This window comes from Galeopterus variegatus, unplaced genomic scaffold (assembly GCF_000696425.1).
Source record: "Galeopterus variegatus unplaced genomic scaffold, G_variegatus-3.0.2 Scaffold390, whole genome shotgun sequence".
In the NCBI taxonomy this organism is placed as follows: Eukaryota; Metazoa; Chordata; class Mammalia; order Dermoptera; family Cynocephalidae; genus Galeopterus; species Galeopterus variegatus.
The window spans coordinates 417455-442923 of record NW_007726501.1 but is presented as its reverse complement, the minus strand read 5'-3'; the positions used below and the strand labels follow the sequence as shown (position 1 = coordinate 442923).

Genomic DNA, 25469 nt, shown 5'->3' with positions numbered 1-25469 from the left:
GTCTAAAGTGAAACCAATGGAATACATCCTGCAGTTCTGAAGAACGATTCAGGACTATGGGCACTATTTGTCCAAATTTCTATTCTTAATTTAAAATTGTTTTTGCAATAAAGTAACACTTAAAAAGAAAAAAATTCAAACATGCAGAAATGTAGAGAGATAATACAATGAACCCCCCTCTACTCACTACCCAAATTAAGTCACTATCTGGATTTTGTCATTTCCTTCATCTATCATCTCCTTTTCCCCCTTGCTGAAATATTTTAAAGCAAATCCCAGATATCATGCCATTTTACCTCTACATACCACAGTATCAAATGCTCTTTTTTTAATAGCCTTTTACTTGTTGCTGTTATTTAATGTTATAAATGATTCAGCTATAAATCTAAATATGGGGGAGCATTAGGAGCTTAAACTCCTTTCTCCTAAAACCCCAAAAGGCAAGTACACCTCTACCAGACCTAGAGAGCATTCCACAAGATTGCAGCATTCCAAACAATGAGAAAGAAATCAAAAGGATAAGTTTGTTTTATTTCTAAATGGACAGCTCTTTGGCTGGCTTCCTGTTGTAGCAGTTTAGACATTTGAAAGCTACTGCAGCTGCTAGGTCTGTGGATCTGATCATCTTTAACTGTTGTCTTTTTATTAGAGAATTAAGGTTACCTCCTTTGGGATTTCAACATAATTGTTTCCTGAAAATTGAACTCCTTAGAAAACTATAAGTGTGAAGCTCAAAGTTTATTTTAATGTTTTTAATTCTATCTTGGGTTTTAACACAGGCACAGTCTGGTTAGCCTGAGCCAATTTCTATATACAGTTTGATGTGCAGGTTTAAGCAGGTTCTAAAAGAAACTGGTGCTTGGAATTTTTATGCTAAAAAAATTCAATTGGGACTTCTGTCAGAAAGATTATAAATCAAAGTTTAGACATGTGGTTTGGCAGTATCTTTTTAAGTAAAATATCTTGGATAGTTTCTACGAAGTTGCCAGTGAACCTTGTCCGCTAAACCTATAATTCAGAAGGTCCCCTGAAGCTTTGATCTCTGGCAGCATGTCCATTGATATTGATCTAGATGAAACAAGGCAAAGTAGAAAGAGCAGCTGGAAATAGCTATTGATTTATTCACTTGACAAATATTTTTGAAGCTTCTGTTATGTGCCAGTGCTGTGCTAAGTTCTGTGGGTAACTCAAAGAAGAAATGACAAGGGTCCTGGTTACAAGGAGCTTACCATCTACTGGAGATAAGCCTGCACATAAAGTAGAATATGAAGTGCCATAAAAGGAATATGGGAATTTTGAAGAGGAAAAGATTTACTACTAGATTCTAGGATTTGAGATGGCTATATGGAGAGATGAGAACTGAAATAAGCTTGGGCATATATATTGGATTTGGACCTGCAGAAACAGGCAGGCAAGAAAATAAAGGCCCTGCAGTTGATACAAACCATTGTATCTTTTAGGGAAGAGCCATAGGGAGGTTGCTGGCAAGGTCCTTCAGGTGTGTGGACAAATAAGTGGTATTGTGGTTTGTCAACTTATGCTTTATATAGAACTTCTGTATTATATATGTTACACACGACTAGTTATAAAAAGGACAAAAAATTACATGTCAGATATTCTGATGTTATACCTAATCATCATTCTGTAAATCTGTTGAAAGCTTTACTTTTATAAATTCTCCAAGATTTGGGGATGAATAGAAGAAAGATATTGCTTCCATCAGTATTTAATGTGAAATGGTGTTAGTTCATAACTTTTAAACCCCCTCCCCATAGGTAAAATGCACAAAAGTATAAATAAAAGGGGACAAGATGTAATAAGCAGCACTGATTATGTCCTGTTTGTTTTACCTCCTTAATTTTTCTTGAATCTGTTTGTTTTTCCTCATCTTCATTGCCACTGTCCAATTTCAGGTGGATAGCTCTCATTTAGGACTCCTTGCGTCTAGCCCTGTTCTCTGTCATTCTATTCTCCATCCTGCAGAGTGAGGTTTCTAAAACACCCAATCTGATAATGTTTCTCCTTGCTGTGGGATGATTCCATGGCATTGCATTGCTCTTAAGATAAAGTCTGAATTCCATTACATGATTTGTAAGGTGATCGTTTCATCAGGGTTGATGTGCGTGTGATCAAAGAGTATCTAAATATAATTTAAGCCATTGAAAAAAAATCGGTTGAATGTTATGTTTTGGGTGGTAGGCAGTAATAGCTACCAAATGATAATATATTTACTCTGGCTGTTACTTGTCTGACACTTTTCTTATCCTGTATCTTACATAAGTCATTTAGGTGAAGCTTACTTTATGGAATAAATAGATTCTTTTAAATATTCCCTGTAAAATTAATTTTTGTATTTTAAGCCTTTTCCACACTAAATTTCATTATTGAATTAGAAATTGATTCTTCTGTAAGGACTGTTTACCTTAAGATAAAAAATTTCAATGTTGAAAGGAAGTGTAGGTATATTAACTTAACTTGTTTTAATACGTAAGTATGTATATTTAGTATATAAATTTAAAGCAGTTTTAGGATTATTTATATTTTTAATATAATAAAATAAAGGTCAAACTAGAAAGATGTCAATGACTTGATTGAATATAATACAGCAGAATGAATAATCTTACGGGAAAGCACATTTATTGGCACTTATTGAAGGGGAATTAAAGTGATGAGAGTAATATCATAAATGTGTTACTAACACCTAGGTCAAGGTCTCCTGAACTTTTCAACAGTCTGCCAGGGTGATGCTTTCATTCATTTATTTAAGTGTTTATTCACCATTTATTCAAAAACTATTTGCTGAGGGTCTACTCCATGCCAGCACAGTCAGTCAGTCCTGGGGATGTGATGGCAAAGAAGTGAAGTTCTGACTCTCTTAGAATTTACACTCTAGTGTGGAAGTGAGTGGGAACAGAGAAATAAGTAGATAATAAATAAGAAAGTTAATTTCTGGAAGAGGTAAGTTCCATGAAGGAAATAAGACAGTGGAAGGTGATAGAGACTACAGGGAAAGTGATTATTTTATATAGGCTGATCAAGAAAGGACTTTATTTTTAAGAGCATTTTTTAAATTTATTTAATTTATCAATATACAGTGTAGTTGATTTTCACATCCCTTTACCAATTCCTCCTTTCCCCTCCTTCCTGTCCCCCCTCCCCCACATCAACATCATATCTGTTCACTTGTCTTAACAAGTTCAAGTAATTGTTATGATTGTTGTGTCTTCTTCCCCCACCCTGTTTATTTGTTTGTATCATTATTTACTTATTTTTATTGGCTCCCACAAATAAGTGAGAACATGCAGTATTTCTCCTTCTGTGCCTGGCTTATTTCACTTAATATGACTTTCTCTAAGTCCATCCATGTTGCTGTGAATGGTAGTATTTCATTTTTTTTATAGCAGAGCAGTACTCCATTGTGTAGATATACCACATTTTCCCTATCCACTCATCTGATGATTGGCATTTAGGCTGGTTCCAACTCTTGGCTATTGTAAACAGTGCTGCAATAAACATGGGAGTACAGGAATCCCTTCGGCATGATGATTTCCATTCTTCTGGGTATATTCCTAGCAGTGGAATAGCTGGGTCATATGGTAGATCTATCTGTAATTGTTTGAGGAACCTCCATACCATTTTCCATAAAGGTTGCACCATTTTGCAGTCCCACCAACAGTGTAGGAGGGTTCCTTTTTCTCTGCATCCCCACCAGCATATATCATTCTCAGTCTTTTGATATTAGCCATCCTAACTGGAATGAGATGGTATCTCAAAGTGATTTTGACTTGCATTTCCTGGATGCTGAGTGATGTTGAGCATTTTTTCATGTGTCTGTTGGCCATTTGTATATTTTCCTTTGAGAAATGCCTATTCAGCTCCTTTGCCCATTTTTTAATCGGGTTACTTGTTTTTTTGCTGTAAAGTTGTTTGAGTTCCTTGTATATTCTGTATATTAATCCTTTGCCAGATGTATATTTTGCAAATATTTTCTCCCACTCTGTTGGTAATCTTTTCACCTGTTAATTGTTTCTTTTGCTGTGCAGAGGCTTTTTAGTTTGATATAATCCCATTTATTTATTTTTCCTTTGGTTGCCTGTGCTTTGGGGGTCATATTCATAAAGTCTGTACCCAATCATATTTCCTGGAGTGTTTCCTCTATGTTTTCTATAAGGAGTTTTATTGTTTTGAGATGTATATTTAATTCTTTAATCCATCTTGAGTTCATTTTGGTATATGGTGAGAGGTATGGGTCTAGTTTCTTTCTCCCACATATGAATGCCCAATTTTCCCAGCACCATTTACTGAAGAGGCAGTCTCTTCTCCAGTGTGTAGTCTTGGTGCCTTTGTCAAAGATCAGATGGTTGTAGGTGCATGGGTTGATTTCTGGATTCTCTATTCTGTTCCCTTCATCTGTGTGTCTGTTTTTGTGCCAGTACCATGCTGTTTGGGTTACTATAGCTTTGTAGTATAGTTTAAAGTAGGTAGTGTTATGTCTCAAGCTTTATTTATTTATTTTTTTGCTCAGAATTGTTTTGGCTATTCGTGGTAAGAGAGGACTTCCTAAGGACAGAGCAGAGACCTCTATGATGAGAAAAGTGAGAGAAATAGACTTGGGAGAAGAATATTTCTGGTTGAGGGAATAGTAAGTGTAAAGGCCTGGAGATAGTAATAAAATTGGCATGCTCACAAGAAACTCAGGGGCCACAGTGTGATGTAATGTGGACAGGCTGGGAAAAGATCATACAAGGCTATGTAAGCCATGATATGGAATTTGAATTTTATTTTAAATGAAATTGTTGAATACTTGCTATGCCAAATATCTTCATGGAATTCACAGTCTAGTAGAGAAGACAAAAATATAAAGAAATAATGGCAAGTCATGTGATAAATTTGGAAAGAATTGATTTCTATTTCCTATTAGTGGTTCTCAATTCTGACTGCAGAGTAGAGAAAATTAGGAACTATATGTGCCTGGGTGCCATTCCCAAAATTTCTAATTTTAATCGAACTGTGTTTGGGCTGGAGTTATACAAGTTTAAGAAGGTACACAGGTGATTCTAATGCCATTGAGGCTGTGAACTGCTGCTGAGGACAAAGACTTAATTCTAGTGGGCAGATGTTAGTTTCCAGGCAGGTTCACTCAAGAAACAAAAATTACAGCACCCTGGAAAATTTCCTTCAAGATCAAGCCTAGAATCAAATAGCTCATATAATGGCCAGAAGTTCATGATTATGAAGAGATGTGTTCAAAGGATAATCACAAAGCAGGTGGTTGATGAGTCTTATGTAAAAAGAAAAATGGAGAGTAGCTTTTCAATAGAAAAATGGTACAAGAAGAAAATCAGAGGTGATATACATATTTTAGAAGAGAAATAAAAATGAAGCTACTAATTCGATAGTCAAATTATTGAGTCCTGATATGGGACCCTAGGCTAGGGGAAAGGGTCCCTTTGCTAAAATAAGAGCTGCTAGGTACTGGAAGGAAAGCACCCTTACCCAAGCAAGAGCATTTGAACAAAGTTTGTGTGGTGGTAGTAGGAGGTGCCAGCATGGGGTTGCAAGTGATTTGAATAAAGGTCCTGGGCCTCAAAATTGAAGTAACTTTAACAAAATAAACACCCTTAACAAAATGAGAAGCAAGGAAGTCCCCCCTCCAGAATAAGGGACCACAGGTTCTGGGAGGAAGGTTCCTTCACAGGATTGGGATGGGGACTGGGCAGACTTGGCTTATGTCTTCTGACCCCTCATTAGCAATTCCTGACCTTAATAATACTGGATTTTTAATGACCTGTAAAACCAGGTCAACTGATGTCTATCTATCCGTGTGGCATGGCCATGGGATGGCTATTCTGACCAGTGGGGGCCTGGCCAGGCCTAGGAGAGCAAGGAGCAGGCCAAGAGGGTGGGGCCTTCTTTAGGGGGGTTGAGGAGTGGATCCTCAGCTGGTGTTTGCATCCAGGGGTCCAGCAGGGTCCTCCAGTGAGGGTCAGGAAGAGCGTTTGGGGGCCAGGCACCGGTGGATTAGAGCACAGCAGTCTGGGGAGATAGGGGCAGGGGAGTGGAGCTCAGCCTCTCAAAGAGAATGTCCCCATACACCATGTCATAGAGGAGGATACCCAGTGACCAGACAGTGGCTGGGAATGCATGGTACTGGTGTTCAGAGATCCACTCCAGGGGGCTGTCCACCCTTGTCCCATCAAAGTCAGTGTAGGATTCATCATGAAGCAGGGCACCTGAACCAAAATCAGTGAGTTTGGCACAGCCCCAGCAGAGGTCTATCAGGATGTTCTCATCCTTGATGTCACAATGGACAGCTTCATGGGCATGGCAGTGCTGGACAGCTGCCACTATCTGAGCAAAGAAGCAGTGGCTTTGGCCTTCACCCAGCGAGCCCTTCTCTGTGAGGTAGTCAAAGAGATCCTGGGCAGACAAAGGCCTCTCAAGGACCAGCATGAACCCCCTGGTGTCTCAAACCAGCCAAGCAGGCGGATCACACCAGGGTGCCCACAACCTGCACCCACCTTCCATAGCAGTGTCACTTCGAGTTGCCCACTATTTGATGTTCTAAACAGTGTAAGACATCTGCCTATGGCAAGGGAGAAACAAAGAAAGCTATAGAAATGCTAGTTTTTAAAAAATGGAACCCTGGCAGATGCTGTCTTCTGCAATCCAAAGATTCACTTTATGATTTGTAGGATTGATCTTGGTTCATTCACACAAAATAAACAACAGCTTTATCAGTCTTTGCTTTTTCTTTTATTTTATACTTCGAGAAAGCCAAGGCAGTGACAAATTAATTTTGGGTCACTGTCATGCTCCAAAATTAAAATTGGGGTACTACTAATTCCATTTACAAAAACATTAAATAACAATACATCTTAGTAAAAAAAATAGAGCAACACTTGAGAAATTACTCTTTTCCTTAGGTTTGTGAACAATAGAGTTGAACAGAATATATATACATAATGTATTGAGTTGATTCTACTATCTCTATTTAGTGCACACATGCTAACCTCATTGTCACTGGGTTGTATGGGTGGGTGGGTGTGTATTTGGAAATAGTTTGGACCATCGAAGCTTATATCCTCATTCTATTTGTATTTCATATTTTCTATTTAAATTATTCTATCAGTAGCTTCTCCTTTTATATTAAAACATTTTTTACATTTTACTAAATTACCTTTATTAAAGTCTATTAAGGAGATGTCAACAAATAATAAGCCTCCAATCCATTTCAATTATACTGCTCCTATCTTGTCATTCCACTACTATGAGACTGTTCCAATCGCTTACAGAATTAAATATATACTTTTCTCTCTGTGACCTCTAGGACAATAGTTTCTAAACTTTTGGATTTCATGTACTTGTAAAGTTTTAAAATAAAGTTGGGAAACTCACACGTTTGCAAATGTTTTATTTTCTCAAATAAGGTCACTAAGGAAAATAAATATCTAATAGAATAATCATCTCATTTAAAAAAGTGTTAACTAAAAAAGCAAGGACTCACTGCTTTAATATTCCTTCTAATCTAAAGTTCTATCTTAAATGCTGATTCTGTAGAAATGATAGTTGTCTGTCCACATTCCTCTATAATAATTGCCATCATATTTAGCATAGTGCTAAGTACATAGGTGATATCCAGCAAATATTGTAAAACTGTATTCTAGTTGTTATAGACTCACATGACACCTGACAGAGAGTGGTAACTACTCAATAAAAGTTTATTGGAAGACTCAGTGAATAAATGAATGAATGTTCTTTGTTAGTATATTCAGAGAATTTGACACTGATTTCCAGCACTTTGAGCAGGTGTATATGATCACCAAAGCCTGATGAATGAATTATTTTCTTTATCTGTCACTGTTGCTGTAAATAAAACAGCCATAAATAGAAATACAAATTGTGATTACAAATGGTCATGTTTCTGCTATTTATTAATTAGCTCATTTTATATAGGTAATTTTTAATAAGTACTTAAAAATTATCCAATTTAATTTTTATTCTTATACTCGAATGTGAACTGATCAGTTAATTTCTAAATTTCATCTGTTCTGGCCTATCCTCTAAGTACAATAATCTTTTCTTTACCTACCCAGTACTTTGCCATTGAAAAGTTGATTTAAAAGGTCAGGTAACTTTTTAGGGAAATGATACATGTGTTTAAATGTTTCTCAGTCTTGCTTTGATCTGCAGGCTGCATATTCTATTGATTATTAAATTGGATACAAGTCACTTAACTCATTACTCATTCATTGAAAGTTATAGCAATTAGAGTCAAGAAATCATGAACGCACGCAGGTCTCATCCCAATTTTTTTTTTGGAAAATTGTGAAAGTAGTACCAGCTCACTGAAAATATTTATATTATACAGAAGGATATAAAGTAAAAAAACAAACAACAAACCCTCCTGACCATCCCCTTTCTCCATTTCTAACAACTGTTCTTGCTAACAATTAGATGCTTTATGCTGATACACACCCACATACATACTAATTTTGGTATAATTATACTTTTAAAAATTGTGGTAAACAAAACACATAACATAAAATTTACCATTTTAACCATTTTAAGCACACTAAACACCAGTTCAGTAGTGTTAAGTGTATTCACATTGCTGTGCAACAGATCTCCAGAACTTTACATTTTGCAAAACAGAAACTATATCTATTAAACATCATCCTCATTTTCCCTTCCTCTCATCCACTGGCAACCACCTTTCTATTTTTCGTTTCTATGAATTTGACTATATGTTTTTATTTTTTTTAAATAGGATCAATCTATATCCACTGTTAGATAATCTGCTTCTTAAAAAATTTGACCATATATGAAGACCTTTCTTCCATGTTCCTGTTTTTAAAAAAATAAAGTTTATTTGCTATCAGTTCTCAACTCATTATTTTTCTATGATTACAAAAATAGTACATTCTTGTTATAAAATAATTAGAAAATACTGAAAATTAAGAACCAGAAAAAATTTACCCACAGACTCCTCAAATTAGAAGAAATAACACTGTTTTTAATAATGAGAAATAACACTGTTAGATGAAATAACACTGTTAGAAATAACACTTGTCAATAAAATTCCCGCTTGATCTTTCTTTTTCTAAAATCCACTTTCCTACAACTATTCCCGTTTAGATCATTAGATCATAGAGCACATACAATTTTTTTTTTTTATTGGCAGCTGGCCAGTGTGGGGATCCAAACCCTTGACCCTGGTGTTCTAATACCATGCTCTAACCAACTGTGCTAACTGGCCAGCCCTTCACATACAATTTCATATCCTGCCTCTTTCATTTTATAAGCATATTAGCTTGTCACTAAAAATATTTGTACATATAATTTTTAATAACTACAAAATATATTCCATTCTTTCTATTGCCGTAATTTGCTTTAAGCATTACTTTCATTAGACTTTCAGATTGTTTCTGGCATTTTGCTTTTATAAATATCTTTAGCACATCTTTGGGGGTAAATAGTCAACATTTTGCATCACTTCCCAAGGATGGACTCCCAAAGTAGTAATACTGGGTCAAAGGGTCAGGTTATTTATGAGGCTCTTGATTCATACAACCAAATTACTTTCCTAGAAGTATCAGTTTACTTTCCAAAATGGAGTGAACATATACGCGTCCATTTTATTGCACCCTGGCCAGCATTCGAAATAAACATAAATTTAAATCTGTACCAATTTGATTTTTGGAGAGAGTATTTCATAATTTTCAAAGATTTTAAAATATAGATTGTTCTCTTCTTTTTATATTGACCCATATGTTTTATATTTTATCAAGCTCCCTACATGGAATCTAGAACATATGGGAAGAAAGCTAACAAATTTAGTATCAGAGATCATTGAATGTAAATAATTTGTCTACTCTTGAAATAAGTACCTGGCTGACAGTGCTATACTGGGGTAATGTTTGTAGCTGGAATAGTGTCCTCATATATCAGATTGCAAACATTGTTAAATTACACCAACTTAATAACTTCTCTGCCACTGTCTCTATAGAACAGAAATTGGAATACAGAGGTTAAAAAATATAAAAGCCATCTGAAATGGCACTACCTGGAAAATCTTCCATGAACTCCTACAAGAAAGATCTATCAAAAGCAAAATTTATTGTGAAGTAAAGAACAAGGACGTTTATTTAAATAGTTGAAAAACATTTCCATTCAATTTTAATGTCTTTAAATGATACATTTCCTACTGTTAATAGCAGTAATCCCCACGGTGAATAATCTTGTTGAAGTCATAATAGATCTCTATTCACTCATTTAACAGCTTGAAGTTAACACTTTCTAGACAGCAGAAAGGTAATTAATCTTTGCTGCAATATTTCTTCAATGACTTGTGAAAAAGCAAGATTTTTTAAGTTTATCATTACAGTTGATGAATCTGTGGAAGTACTACCACGTGGTTTAGAAGAACTTTAAAATTTCTTCAAAGAAATTTTTTTCTTTACAACTGCACATCCTAACTTGGACCCATGGAAAAAATTATGTTTTTACATGTCATACTATGTTTCTCATTTAAAATTTGTCAGAATGTTCTGATATTTAGCAAAGTGTTTTAATATACTAATAGTCTAATTCTATAGTCAATATTCTCCAAGAACACATTTCTATCAAATAAGAATTTCATGTATTATACTAGGAAAATTAGCTAGCTGAACTGGGTCTTTATAATATGTTAGTTTACATTTGTTTCTCATTTTTCACTGAAGGATCTTAATATAAATATACTTTATAGATATTTTCCCAACTCAACAATTGTTATTATTCTTTTTGAAAGAGAAGCAGAGGTTATAGATGTTAAGTGGCTTGCCAGGGCCATAGAACTAAGAGGAAGATATTAAGATGCTGATTCAGTCCTTATCCATTAGAACAAACTGTTAGTGTATAATGATACATAACAGTTGTTAACCTTTTGGGGCCTCTGAAAAACACACGTGTGCATATGAAGGGAGGTATGTTCTAAAGTCAACATAAAATTAAACAAAAATATGATTAAGGAAGAGCTTATTAAAAAGGAAGCATTAATGACTACAGTATATTTCATTGAGTTATCTCAGCATGCCTGTAAAGTATTATGATAACTATTATAATTTTCTTTTCCTTTTCAAAATAAAAAATGAATATTTTTTAAAAAAGAACACAACCCTAAAATTATATCATTCTAACTTAACTATTCAATTGTCTGTAAAATGCATTGCTGTTTGTGGGTAGTTGTTTAGGCTTTGCTCACATCCATAATTTTTCTCTTCATGTAATTGCAATTATTATATATATGTATACAATTTTTTCCATGGAGTCGTGTAATTTTATTTTACACTGAGATTTAAGTAATTCCCTCAAGAACTCGTATGAATTGAAAATTTATGATGAAGGAAGTACAGGCACTCTAATAATCCAGCGCATGCTGAAACTATTTTGCAACACAGACTTTTTGTTAAACTTGTTTGTTTTCATACTGAAAACCCGCTGGAATCACGTAATTAATTTGTTGGGTATAGTTGCGAAAGGAGAACAGCAATACAGAAATTCTCAGTGATGTGTCAGAACAGAATCAAGTATGAACAGGCCATTTGGGGCACAATTGGCAGGATTGTAAGGAATAGGTCTGTACTTGAACAGAGGTTTTTGAAATGGTCATTATCATGAGAGACTCTGGGTAGGTTTAGAGAGGAAGTCCAGTCTGATGGGCTCTCCATGGTATATGAGGTGGAAGATGTGCCAGTAAAATTATATATATCTTGGGCCGGCCCGGTGGCACACTGCTACAGTGTGCTGCTTGGGAGCGCGGCGGCGCTCCCGCCGAGGGTTCGGATCCCACATACAGACCAGTTCCCGCTCACTGGCTGAGCGAGGTGCGGACGCAACACCGAGGGTTGCGATCCCGTTGCCGGTCCCGGTCCGGTACGGGCGCAACACTGAGGGTTGCGATCCGTTGCCAGACACGAAAAAAGACAAAAAGGAAAAAAAAATTATATATATCTTGAAAGCCCCATGTAGAGATAACGGTGTTCTTCAATAGGCATGCAAAGCACAGGTGCATTTGAAATCAGTATGGTCAAATTGGCATTACAATATCCTTGCCTCAGGACTTAGGATCTGATGCAGGATTCTCTTCCCTGCGCAGAGCCTGACAAGAGTATGGCAGGGTCCCAATCCCCAGGGACTGAAGTACCAATCCAAGTTCAGGGAGTGAGACCGTCAAGGATTGACTTACCATAAATGGAGGTCTGGATGGATACTGAAGCCTTTTGCAATAAGGCCAAAGTGCTCTCTACAGAACTGGGCTAGTTGGGCCAGTCAGAAGGGATAAATTGAGCCTGGTTCTATAGTATTGAGTTAAAACTCACTAAATCACTATTGTCTAAGGTCAGAATTGATTGTAGAGACCGGGGTCAGAGTTGAGCCCAAGGGTGGGGGAATAGGAGAAAGGGATGAGGACAGGCATGGAATGCTGTTGAAGTCAAATAGCTTGAACTGTGTGGAGGGGTGACAGAGGATGGGGAACCTGGCAGGAGTGGATTATCTGGATGCAGGTATAAAGCACTGGATATTTATAATATTCTTTACAACTCAAAATGGAAAGTCAGAAAATTTCTTAGTTTCAGGGATACTTAGGGTAAAAATTACCTGGGATTTCTCAGTAAAGATGGACAAGTATTTGGGCAAAATAATATAACTGTTACACCAGCCACGTGAAAGCTTTAGTTGCCATTTTTAGTGGTTTGTCTTAATGATCAAATTAGCTTTTTATTTTTCCTGAAATAATCTCTTTCCTTCTAAATCAGTGCTTGAAGTTCTCTTCATTTAGTGATTATTAAAATGATATGGATGATTTGACTTTACCCCTTTTGACCTCCATTCTCTTTTGCTATTTGATTGACCTGTCAAGCTCAGCAGTACTCTGACCAGGCAGAGAAATTTTTTAGGAATTTTAAGTGTGGTGACCGTATAATTTTTTGCCCAAACTGGGATCCTTGTGAGAGTGAGAGGGGGTGCTGTTAATAATTAAGCTGAGACAATAGGTATTAGCCAGGACTGTCACAAGCAAACCAGGACATATTGTCACCCTAGCATTGGTACATAATCCTCCATGGTTGTCTAACATTTATGTATGTCTTTTATTCTGGACTTTCCCCCCCTCCATGATCGTTGGCATAGCAGACATCCTTGGAAGAGAGAAAGTCTTTCTCTGGAGCAGAAGGAAAAGACTGGGGTTTTCTAAGCTCAGGGTTCTTCTCCTGTAGTACAACCCATTGTGTGTGCAGCTGTCTCTTGGCCTTCATTGTGTCACCCTGTGGGAATTGGGACTTGGAGAACTGGTACAAGAAAATGAAGATGCTCTGGCTACCACTATCGCTATGAATGACAAACTGTCCTTTGTCTCTCATCTAGGAATCTCTTATCCTCTGCCAGCATCCATGGAACTTGCAGCCTGTTAGTTTGCAAATAGGGTAAAGTCTCAAACGCTTCACAGTTTTTGCCACCTGGTATAATTATAAATCATTTTACAAACATAAGGTATCATAACAACTGTTATTATTGGTGTTCTTATTAATTCAGTTGAAATTTCATTCCATGCATTTAAGAATTTCTCTTCCAAAGAATGTTCTAAGACATTAACAGCAGCAAAAGCAAAGATAGGCAATGTTGGATCTGGTCTTGTTGATGTCAGACAGACTCTTTCAATTAATCAGATTAAACATATAACTGTTATAATTAATCATTAAATTATAAAATAAATTATAACTTTATCTTGATGCACAATTTAATTGCTTAGTTGTATGTTAAATTGATTTCTTAAAACTACACAGCATATTTTGAACTCAAATATGTGTGGCTAAATTTTTTCTTCTAGAATAATGATCTACAATTTCAAGAGGTATGTGCTATGGGTTGAATGTGTCCCCCAAAAGTTCGTGTGTAGGAAACTCGATCTCCACTGTAACTGTGTTTGTTAAGAGGTGGGTAATCTGATTTTGATATTTGAAAGACGGGGCTTTTGAGAGGATTGGATCATGAGGATGTGCCCTTGTGAATGGGTTATTAATCTATTCATGTAGTAATGAGTTATTATGGGTGTGGACTGATGGCTTTATAGAGAGCACATGAGAGAGCTCTTCCCATTCTAGCCTTGTGATACCCTGCATTGCTATGGAAAGTCACCACTCAGAAGAAGGCCCTCACCAGGTGTGTTCCCTGGACCTTGGACTTCCCAGCCTCCAAAACTGTAAGAAATAAGTTGCATTCCTTTAAGAATTACTCAGTTTCAGGTATTATATTATAAGCAACCGAAATGGACTAACAGAATGTAACTTGGTGTAACAAGAAGCGTGTAATAAAATGTGCCAAATTCCAAATTTCCCTTTCTTCTACCCTAATTTAGCCCACATGCTTTTTTTTTTTTAACTTCTTGAACTTTCTCTAACCTTTGTAAGTATTCCAGCAGAGAGGCACCCTTACAAGCCATAGCATTTTAAGGTGGCAGATAATTGCAAAGAGATATACAATGTACACTAATGATAACATTTAGCACTTAGGCAGTGCTTTAAGAACATTAACCAATTAATTCACACAGAACCCCCTGTGGAGCAGAAGTAGCATTATCTCTGCTTTCCCAGCGAGAAAATGTACACACAGAAGCTGGTTGACTTTCTTGAGATATTAAAGCTAGTGAGATCTTGAACACAAATTAAAATTCTCCTGTGACATAAACTCCATTCATGATAGAAGTTTATTTGGAGGTCCTTGAAAAAGGTATATTTTTTAGGCTATATGTCTTCCATCTATTGGTATTATTTATTTTGCAAAGTATTTTATTGAAATACTTTTATCAAAAAATAGAAATCCTTTTATTAACCAAATGTTTTGGATTAAATGCCCTTTCATAGCAATTACAAAAAGGCAATTATCCTTAGAAGTGGAACTCTGTGACAAACTTTCCAGTTACAATAAAAGTGAGACAGATATTAGATATTAGTTCATATTAATTTAAAGATCAGTAGTTAACATTATTATTTTCCTCTTATAACCAAGTCTTACATACTGAAATATTGGAATTTTCTGTATCAAAAGGATGCACAGCTCATTTATTATCAGTTTAATTGCTAAATTATTTGTCTTAGAATGGTGATGAATTGTGCTAAACTATTTCTATCCCTCTGCTTGTCTAATTCTCCTTGCATTCATGGGAGAGATGGCTTGTTGGAACAAGATATGAAATTGTTACTAGAACAAGGCCAAAAGACCTTTTTGAAAATTGAGTCCTTGACCTCAGCTCTTTGCACAAATAAACTGAGCTAATTAGCCACAGTGCCTATTGCAGTGTGGTACAGCTTGGCAATTGCTTTTCAATGAGTCAATTATGTTACTGGGTCACTAGTTTAACAAACATTTATTGAGCACCTACAATGAGCAGGCAATGTGCTAGATACTGGGTATACAAAAGTAAAAGAGACACTTCTTGTCCTTGAAAGACCTAGATGATTATCTGTAACTAGCAAGTAATTTCTAAATTCCCTAGTTGTGAATCAAAATATGTGGTTTCATGTATTACCCATATTTTTGTTTTAAAAAGTTTCAGGGCATATCCATAGATAAAATAGTCAAATCATTCAGTAGGAATGAACTACATTGTCAGCTTGTCACTGTTTCTCCTATTGGTAACATGTAACATGTACGTGCCAAAGATATGGTGCATTTTGACAGAATAGGAGCTGGTCTAGATTCAGTGCATTTTGTTTCCTCTTAAAATAGCATCAATAGCAGCTCTTATCCTTGACTTGATTTGGTCACTTGATAAAGCATTTGGGTCACTTAGATGTGAGTGAAAAAATTCAATGAAAAAGCATATTAATAAAATTAACTTGGGAAAGAGTAATGGCATACTCAAATAAAGCAGTTTTGTTATTCAGTGCTCTAAAAGGAAGATTTAGATTTGGAATAAATTCGAGGGTTTGATTTCCTTTTTCCTCAATAAAGACTATTTTTATGTAAGTTAAATCAGTACAGGTACTACTAGAAACAGAAAGAGAATTGTAACCTCCAGAAAGAGATGTGCTTTTCAAGATACATGAAAAGTACCCGAAAATGAGAAGCAAATATTTGCAATTTTATATTTAAGATAATATAAAATCACTTATGTTCAAAATGTGACTTTATGAAATGAGATTTGATAGATAGTAGACACTTTCTTTTCTTCGTCTTTTTCAGTTAAAAAAAATTCATCCAGTATGGAAACATTTAGTACCATGAACTACATTTGAAAACCCTGTTAACCTTGACATTTGCTCATGACCTAGAAAAGTACTTAAGCTTGCTGAACACATGCGCAAATATGATTCTTTCAAACAGAACAACCTTATTTAAGAAGGATAAGGTTCAGAAGTGAAAGTAAAAGGTAACTGCAGATTCTGAAATACTCTTAAAAATAACATTAGGGCATTTATGACTCACATATAAAGCTAGAAGACAGGTCCTCACAGTGGGTGACAACATATCTAAGTAATAAAAAGAGGAGTGACTTTTTTACTCACTGGTTAAAATTATTGAAGTTATTTCTTAGTATGGGCAGAAGAAATATGGTTTAAATTTTTCCTTGGTTGTCTACCAAGTACTGCTTAAATACAGCATAGCTTAATTTAATTAGTTTATTTTTATTTAAGAAAATGAACTATCCTAGAGCCTACATATATATAATGAAGTGATGCAATCCAAAGACACAATTTTATTTTTATTTATTTATTTTTATTTTTTATTTATTTATTTATTTATTTTTCCTTTTTGTCTTTTTTCATGACCGGCAACAGATCGCAACCCTCAGTGTTGCTCCCACACCTCGCTCAGCCAGTGAGCGGCCGGTCTGTATGTGGGATCCGAACCCTCGGCGGGAGCGCCGCCGCGCTCCCAAGTGGCGCACTGTAGCAGTGCGCCACCGGGCCGGCCCTATTTATTTTTATTTTTATTTTTTTTTACAATTAAATCAGCTTTCTGCTTCATTTATTTATTTTTTTATTTTAACTTCTCAATATACATTATAGTCAATTTTCATGACCCCTTACCCGTTCCTCTTCCCCCTTCCCAAAGACACAATTCTAATAGCTTGCACTTATATAGTTTTTAAGCTACTGTTCAAAGTTTACCTTTCTTTATATTTTCAAAGTAATATGTATTTATTTTGCAATATTTCAAAAATACAAAATAATATAAAGAAGAAACAATACTATTATCTTCTTACCCCTAAAAATCTTTTATTAGTATTTTGTTGTACTTCCCTTAACCAAATTTTTTGTGTGTGTAGGTGTTTCTTCTTTACATATTGTCAAAGTAGGTGTACAACTTTGATACTACATTTTTTCTTTTAACACTAGATCTTATACATTCTTCATGTTTGTAACTACATCATCTTTTAAAATAATTTCTATGATTTAAAAATGGTTGTATGATGTTTTATTAAGTCAATGTGCAGTAATTTACTAAGGCACTTTGTTGGATGTTTAAATTATTTCACACTTTTTACTATTATAGATAGTATTTGAACATAGTTGTACTGAAAATTATTTCATGTTTACAGTTTTTCCTTAGGATTGATAATTGGAAGTATAACTAGTAAATAAGAAAAAATGAAAAAATTAAGGCTCTTGATAAATACTGTCAAATTGCTTGCCAGTGAATGTGCTATGGTCTGAATGTTTGTGTCTTCCCCCAACCCCTGCCATTCATATGTTGAAACCTAATTTCCAGTCAAATAATATTAAGAGGTGAGGCCTTTGGGAATGGGATTAGTGCCCTTATAATAAGAGGCTGCAGAGAGCCTTTTTGCCCTTCTACCACATGAAGACACAGCAAGAAGTCACCACCTGTGAAGCAGAGAGTCCTCACCAGACACCAAATCTGCTGGTGCCTTGATCTTGGACTTCCCAGTCTCTAGAACTGTGAGAAATAAATTTCTGTTGTTTATAAGTTACCCGGTCTAAGATATTTTTAAAATAACAACCCAAATGGATTAAGACAAAACATGTAGTACTTGTAGTTTTCAAGAACACTTTCACATTTATTATCTGATTTGATGGCATGACAAACTCCAGTTAGGCAGGACAGATATTATTATGCTCATTTGCTAGATAAGAAAATTGAAGTATGCACATTAAGTGTGAATGCATTCACTGGGCTCACTCTCCTGATCCTTAGGAGAATTTGGAGGGGGCACTGTGTGAAGTGCAAAATGAATAAACTCAAAAGTTTAGTTGAAGAGACAGATATGGAAACCAATAACTATAAAACAAGGTGGCTTAGGAGACGGTGCAAGAGAGGTCAGAAGGGCAATGAATTGGTGCCCAGATTTCTCTGGGTGCTCAGATTTCTTCTAGCCAGGGCCATGTGAAAGCACCCTGCGGTGGTAGGTGAGGGTGAGGGCGGGAGGGTGCAGGGAATCTGAGCTGAGTTGAGTTGTGCAAGGCTGGAAAAGATTTCCATGAGGCATGGTGTGGAGATAGGAGGGGGAGATGGAGAGGTGTGGCAGGGTATTCCAGATATAGCAAGCACACGAATGTAACGATGTGAAGAGACTGAAAGAGGTGATATTTGAAGAATACTTCTTAGCTAAATAACAACCATTTTCATGTTATTTTAAAAATATACTAATCTTCTTAGGCTGTGTTAGAAGGATTTTGTTAAAAATATTGTTTCATTCTATCCTGTTGCTGGCTTTTAGTAAAGCACAAAGCATTCATTTGTGGTGATACTTTTCTTTAAACATCCTGGGATTGTTTTCATCATGTTTGTTAATCAACCCCTAATTATGGTGCTACAATACTGGACTTGTTTTGGGTACTGGATGACCAAACTCATGTTTTGAACTAGTTAAAGACTTTCTTCAGGCAACTGAAAGGCAGACAATCCCTAGTAGTGTGTGCTCCCAGTAGCTAATGGCCTAACAAGCACTGTCAGGCAGACGTGCATTTCAGCTGTTCGTTTTGCTGAAGGCAGATAATTTATGCTACATCCCACAGCACAGACCAAGTACATAAAACCAGAGAGGAATGTTAATGGAAAAACATTACAAATTCTTAAAGTGACAGGGTTTTTATATTTAATAGATTTCATCCTGATGGCAGTATTATCAGATCACAGGAAAATTTGAATGAAATGTGGATAATGACAAATAAAAGAACTTTGTAAGAGTGAACAAATAAGTATATTTGATATTAAAACAGAAGGCAGTGTCTGGCACATAGTAAGCATTCAGAAATGTTTATTGAATGAATAAATGAATGGGTGTATTTATATTTTCTGATGTCCTTAATATATATTTTTATTTCATTGCTGCTTAATTTTACTAAACTAGCAAACTTTTTAAATCTGTGGAACGAATTATTGTAAGACTGACAAAGCTTTAAGCAAATGTGTTTTGTTTGATTTTTGTTAGAAATTTTTTGAGACATTTTCTTTACTGCTTTTATGGCTATGACTTAATTATAAAATACAGTGCATAAATATGGGTGGAATATTAATCATAGCTCCCAGAGACAATTCAAATTTTTCAATTACCCCAGATAAATTTCCTGCATAGTTTAGTTAAAGCATAATAATGACAGCCAGATTGTAGGGTGGTCTAATCTAAAAGGGTTATGATACCCTGGGTAAATCAATCTTTCTAGGGAAAACTAACAAATTTTCTTCAGAGAAGAAAAGTTACTTCTGATGAGAGCAAGAACTGATTCACAATAGGCAGTATATTTTGCTTTCCCTACTCAGAGAAGTGGGCTTTAAATTTAATTTAAAAATAGCCCTCTGATTATTATTTTTTTTGCAGTGAAGGAAACAGTAATACCTGTCATTATTAACCAGTTTTTATTTGCCAGGGACTGTACTAAGACATACATTGTCTCATCTTATCCTTACTCCAAGCAGCATTATGAGGTAGGTACTGTTATTATCATCCTCATTTTAGAAATGTGGAACAGAGGTACAAAGCTTATGTGACTTGTCCAAGGACACAGAGCTAGTGAGAGGTGGAGCTGGAATCCAAACACAGCTGTGATTGTAGGTATTTAGTCACTGAGATTGTTGCTTTTTTATATCTGTCTTCAATTTATCTAAAATAGTTCATAAAACAGAAACCTTTGAAATTTATCTCAGTTGCCAGTGAGTGTGTAAGGTCTCTTCTTATGTTTGATGCTGAGAAAAAGATTTCATTCTCTTCCACTCTAATTTCCTATTCTTTAGACCCAAGGAACTAGGTAAGCTAGTAAACTTGCCTTTTGAAACAATCCTGTAATAACAAACATTTATTGATTGCTTGCTTTGTGCCAGGCACTTTGTAATTGCTTTACACACATTTTCTTATTTAATCATTTCAACATTGTTGAGGAAGGTACTCTTATTAGCCTGTATTTTACAGATCAGGAAATGAAGCTTAGACAAGTTTGTTACCACGGTTAAGCAATTTAGCAAAATTAAGCAACCCCAAATCACACAGGTGAAGTTAGTAAGCATTGGAATTGGGACTTGAACCCAGGTTGTTTGACTAACAGTTGGTTTGCCTAACTGCCCCGCTCTTCTGCCACCTTAAATCATGAGCAGTAGGCCTGTCTCCGAGCAGGTTCAGACACCCCTTCCCCTCCCCTGTGAAACATGCCTCCTGCCGACATTTCTAGTGCACCAGGTGAGAAGCCTGCAAGAGTCAGACTCCCACAGAACATTGCTCTGAGCTCTATCAGGCCTCCACATGTTGGAATGTTCTATATAGATTTTTTGCTTTCTCATGGCTAGAACATTGACAGCCTTCAAGATTCCCCTGAGGGAGGACAAACTTTTTTCTGAATATGAGCCACTCTCTGATTACAGATGGAGGGTGTGGATTGCATCTGTCTTGGGGCTGCTTCTCTCTTTCTCACTCACCAGCTGAAATGCCCCAAGCACTTGTCTATATCTTTTCGTTCTTCCACTATTTTCCACAGGTTTTTTTTTTTTTTTTTCCCACAGGTTTTTTTTCTGTTTCATGCTGCACCAGATGTCTGGTTTGTCCCCCTTCACCTCTTACCACCACTACCAACTGGAGCAAATGGAAAATAATACATTTGCTAGGATGGGACTGACCAAAGTGGCCTACCTCTGATGGCCCAGTGGGTACCCTCCACAGGGGAAACAGTATGAGTTTTTGTAATCTTGCTACTCTTCCTGTGAGGTCTTTTAAGGGCTGGGTACCTAGAAATGTTTTTCTACCAGGCCTTCTTTATTCTTTTACCTAGTTTGATCTTGCATTCCTCTGCCAAATCAGATAACAAAAAGTAATACCTGTGATAGAACTTTATGGTTTACAAACTACTTTTATTATTATTATTATTATTATTATTTTATATAGTTCTATGAAAAAGAGAAAACTTTATTTCAAAATCTGGAGGGAGAATTCTTTTCTTTTTTTTCACAAACTACTTTTATACTCATTCTCTCATTTAACTCTTACACCTGCCTGGTAGTAAGTATTATTCACACGTTTTAGGGATGAGAAAACTGGTTTAGAGTGGTAAAGTTGTTTGCCCGAGATCATGCATCCCAAGATCTTTTGCCAGGGAATCCCTGATCTTTTCTACTTTTAAGTAGCATGATCATCAAGTTGAGCAAAACTCTGAGAGGCGTTTCATACCATGTAAACTCTTTGTAGCAGAGGGCATTTTGGAATTTGGAGGTCAGCACAGTGGCCAAACTCTAGCAGGTGTTCCTTAAATTGTTGAACCGAGCTGGTCAGATATTGTCACTAACTTGCAATATGCAATTTAGCTTCAGGCAACCCTTTTAACCTCATTTGCCCTATATTCTTTATCTGCCCTAGTGGTCTCAAAGGGTGGTTGTGAGGATCAAATGAGATAACCTATAGCTTTACAGAGCGATTAAAGGATTCTCTTTATGCTAATGTTTTTCATTCTTAATTTCCCTGGCAAACACCATACTTTCTATTTCCTTTATGAACATCTTTCTTTGGGATGATCTTGTCTCGAAAACTCTATGGAAGTGTTTTAGTGAATGATTGCATCCCTTCTTTTAAAAAAAGAGAGGTGGAAAGAAAGGGGAGAGAAAAAAAGAACGAGGGTTAATGGAAGGGTATTAGACTCAGTAGGCAGCACTTTTGAAGAAAGACAAACAGCAAAACAATCGAAGAACAAGTAAAATAGCAAACATTTACAGAGTTCTTACTGTGAGCCAGATGCTGTTCTACAGTATCCTTTTCACGTATTAACTCAATTAACGTTCACAGGGCCCTGACGAGGTAGATACTATTCTTGATCCCTGCTGTAGAGATGAAGAAAGAAGGCATCACGTGGCTAAACAATGTGCACAGGTCATTCAGCCACCAAGAGGCAGAGCTGGAATTAGGGCCAATCAGCCTCAGTCCAGGGCTCGGGTGCTTCGCACTTCACCACACTGGCTGCCGTCGGAATCTGAGGTGTGAGAGACGCAGCACATGCGATATCTTTTAGAAAACTGAAGAAAATGCTTAAGGACAGAGCATTCCATCCTGCTATAATGTTATTCATCTTCAAAACACATTTTGCTCATTTTAAAGACATGGATACAAATCAACAAAGCCATAGAATTAGTAGATAATATTTTGGAGGTTTTCTAGCCTGTCCTTCAACCAGAACCAATCCTAGCTTCTTTCACTGGAGCATTTCTAAAATTTTTTTTCCAGTTTCTTGATAATCTATTCTTTCCACCAAACGGTAGTGTTAATAGCCTAAGAGTGAGACTTTCTTAGTATTTTCTTTCTTTATTTTTGCCTCCTCCCACTGAAAAACTACTATTTCTTCCTTTTTTAATTTAAATTTTTGAATAGGCAGTATATTAGTATAGTTTAAAAATAAAGAGTATAAGAAGGTATATCATGAAAATTCGCTTTTTCACTCCTGTCTTTCATCACACCTAGTTAACACACACTACAACCCCAGTAACCAGTGTTATTAGTTTTTAATGTATCTTTTCAGTGTCTTTATGAATATAAAAGCAATTATGAATGTTTTTCTCCTTTTTTAACACAAAAGATAGTACTATTCTACACCTTCCTTTTTTACTTAATATGTCTTGGAAATTTTTCCATATTTTTACCTGAGAGCATTCTCATTTTCTTTCTTTTTTATTTTTTACAATGAATAGTAATTCACTTTATGGAGTATCATGTATTGGGGCCACTATTGATGAATAGTTAAGTTTTTTAGTATTTTCAAAGCTACCATTTTAAATGCTCTAGTGACTGGTTGGGGGTGGGGTGGGGTGGACAAAGGTAAAAACTAGGACAAGAAGCAAAATCTAGAAAATCTCCAGATATGAAGCTGTGATCTGGAAGGCAGGAATAAAAAGTTCTGGCTCTGCCCTGTGATGCAGCACATCTGGAGTGCCAGAGGCTTGCATTTTGACTAGACCTGTTCTAGGTGGAGGAAGAAGAAAAACAATCAATTCTGGTGAACAACACACCTGAGTTTGGTTTGCTTCAAAGTCTGAGTGAGGACAGATTGACAACTGGTGTATGAGCAGCCCAAAGGTAAACTCCTGTAATAAAGAAATTGATAGCATGATAGATTGAAGTGAGATAAGGGCTATTATCCACAGGTAAAGTTCTTTCAACAGGCTGCTACCAATTCTCATATATAACTTGCAGGAGAAAAAAATAATTAGTTCAACAGCTCTATTCTTAAACCTTTAAGTAAGCTCTGACACCTTATCAAAGAGTAAGGTAAAAGATCTGTCTTTGTACCTTGGACATATGTTAAATAAAAAAGCTCAGTGGAGGGTAAAGTACTTAAAATGAAAATGAAATATCTTAAACATGATATTTAGTAATTTGTTAAATGCTTATTTTGATGACAGGATCAAGAAGCAGTTTATCTTACGCTTTCTACGGTTAATAATGTATGTGGGATTTTATGTCATAGTTTTGATACGGATTCATAGTTTTCCACTGTTGATAAATATGGAATAGCTTGTAAGCTGATATCATAGATCATCATTGTACTTAAAAATGAAATATACCTGAAAAATGCAAAAGTATAATTTACATCAGTGTTACACAAATGCTATTTTGTGGATTGACAGTAAAATGTAAGCTATTTTAAATTTTCTGTTGTTGCAAAGAGTTTTCTGATTTGCGTGGTTTAGAAGGAAACTTAATAGTACTTCTGAAGTTCAGATGTAAACCTGAGTATTGTTTTCTTTTTCTTTCTTTCCTTTCCTTTTCTTTTTCTTTTTTTTAGTTTTGTTCTTTTTTTTCCTCTCTCTTTTGTTTTTAAAGAATCAGATGAAAGTAGAGAAAAATTTCAAGGAAATATTGGCTTGAGCTTTATAAATATTGGCCCTCAGTGGGGGTGATAAGGCAAGTAAAAGAAAGGAGCTGAAGTATGATCGAGGCATACAATCGGATTTCTCTAACTTTGATTTTCAGTGGAAGCCTTTTCAAATGGTGCCTTCTATGGATATAATTACTAGAAATAGCAAGGTTCTTTAACATTTGGAGTGAATTAAATTGTAAGGAGCTTATCGGCACACATTTTGTGTTCCTTGTTAATTAGGGAAGCTTTTCTGAGGTTCATTGAGAAAAAAACTTTTTTTGACACCGTTATGGGAAGTGAGAGAAAAATATTTTTAAACTCTGTGAAATCCAAGTAACTCTGAAGGAAAAGAAAATTGAGCAACTTGTTTTCTCTTCCGGGAGATTTATCAAATATTATTTGACCAAAGCAACTTTTTTCTTTTAAAAGTTTTTTCTTCTTTAAATTCAGTTCAGGCCGGCCCGTGGCTCACTCGGGAGAGTGCGGTGCTGATAAATTCAGTTCAGTTTGGTAATTTTATGCTTTTGAAAAATAATTATTTTTTGGCAGATTTGAAGGAGACAATTTAAAAAACATAACTGAATATCTTTCTTATTCTTGAACCAAAAGAGTTTGAATCCATGATTAACTAAATCAAGTTATGCCTTACTAAGTAGTCCACTTGGACACTGATATTTACCTTCATTCACAGGCCAGTGGTCCAATTTTCCTGAAACCATAGACCTTAGGGTCACTCTGGGTCTTTAGGTGTGATTATTTTATTGTGGTCACATTAAAAAAATCTTTTTTTTTTTTTTTTTTTTTTTAGATACAAATTAATGTATAAAATGTTAAGATACCTGAGGTTATCTTCAAAATAAATTAGTATGAAGGGTAAGTGGGCAGCAATGTAGATGTAACAAGACTGGCCGTGTGTTTATTTATTGAAATTGGGTGACGGTACGTCGGTAATCTTATAGTATTCGCTCTAATTTAGTATAGGTCTAAAATTTCCATTGCAAACAGTTAAACAAAAGAATTGCCTGTGATCTTGCTCTTTGTCAAATAAGGCATGTTACCTGGCACCTCGGAGACTTTACATATGGGATTCCCTTTGATCGAAATATTCCTCAACCCTCTCTCTTTACCTGGTTAATT

The 25469-nt window shown here is 35.8% G+C and overlaps 1 pseudogene; it reads right to left on the bottom strand.

Moving 5' to 3' along the window:
• Nucleotides 1-5874: 5874 nt before the first annotated feature.
• Nucleotides 5875-25469, bottom strand: part of LOC103586902 — a 132209-nt pseudogene continuing 112614 nt past the window's right edge.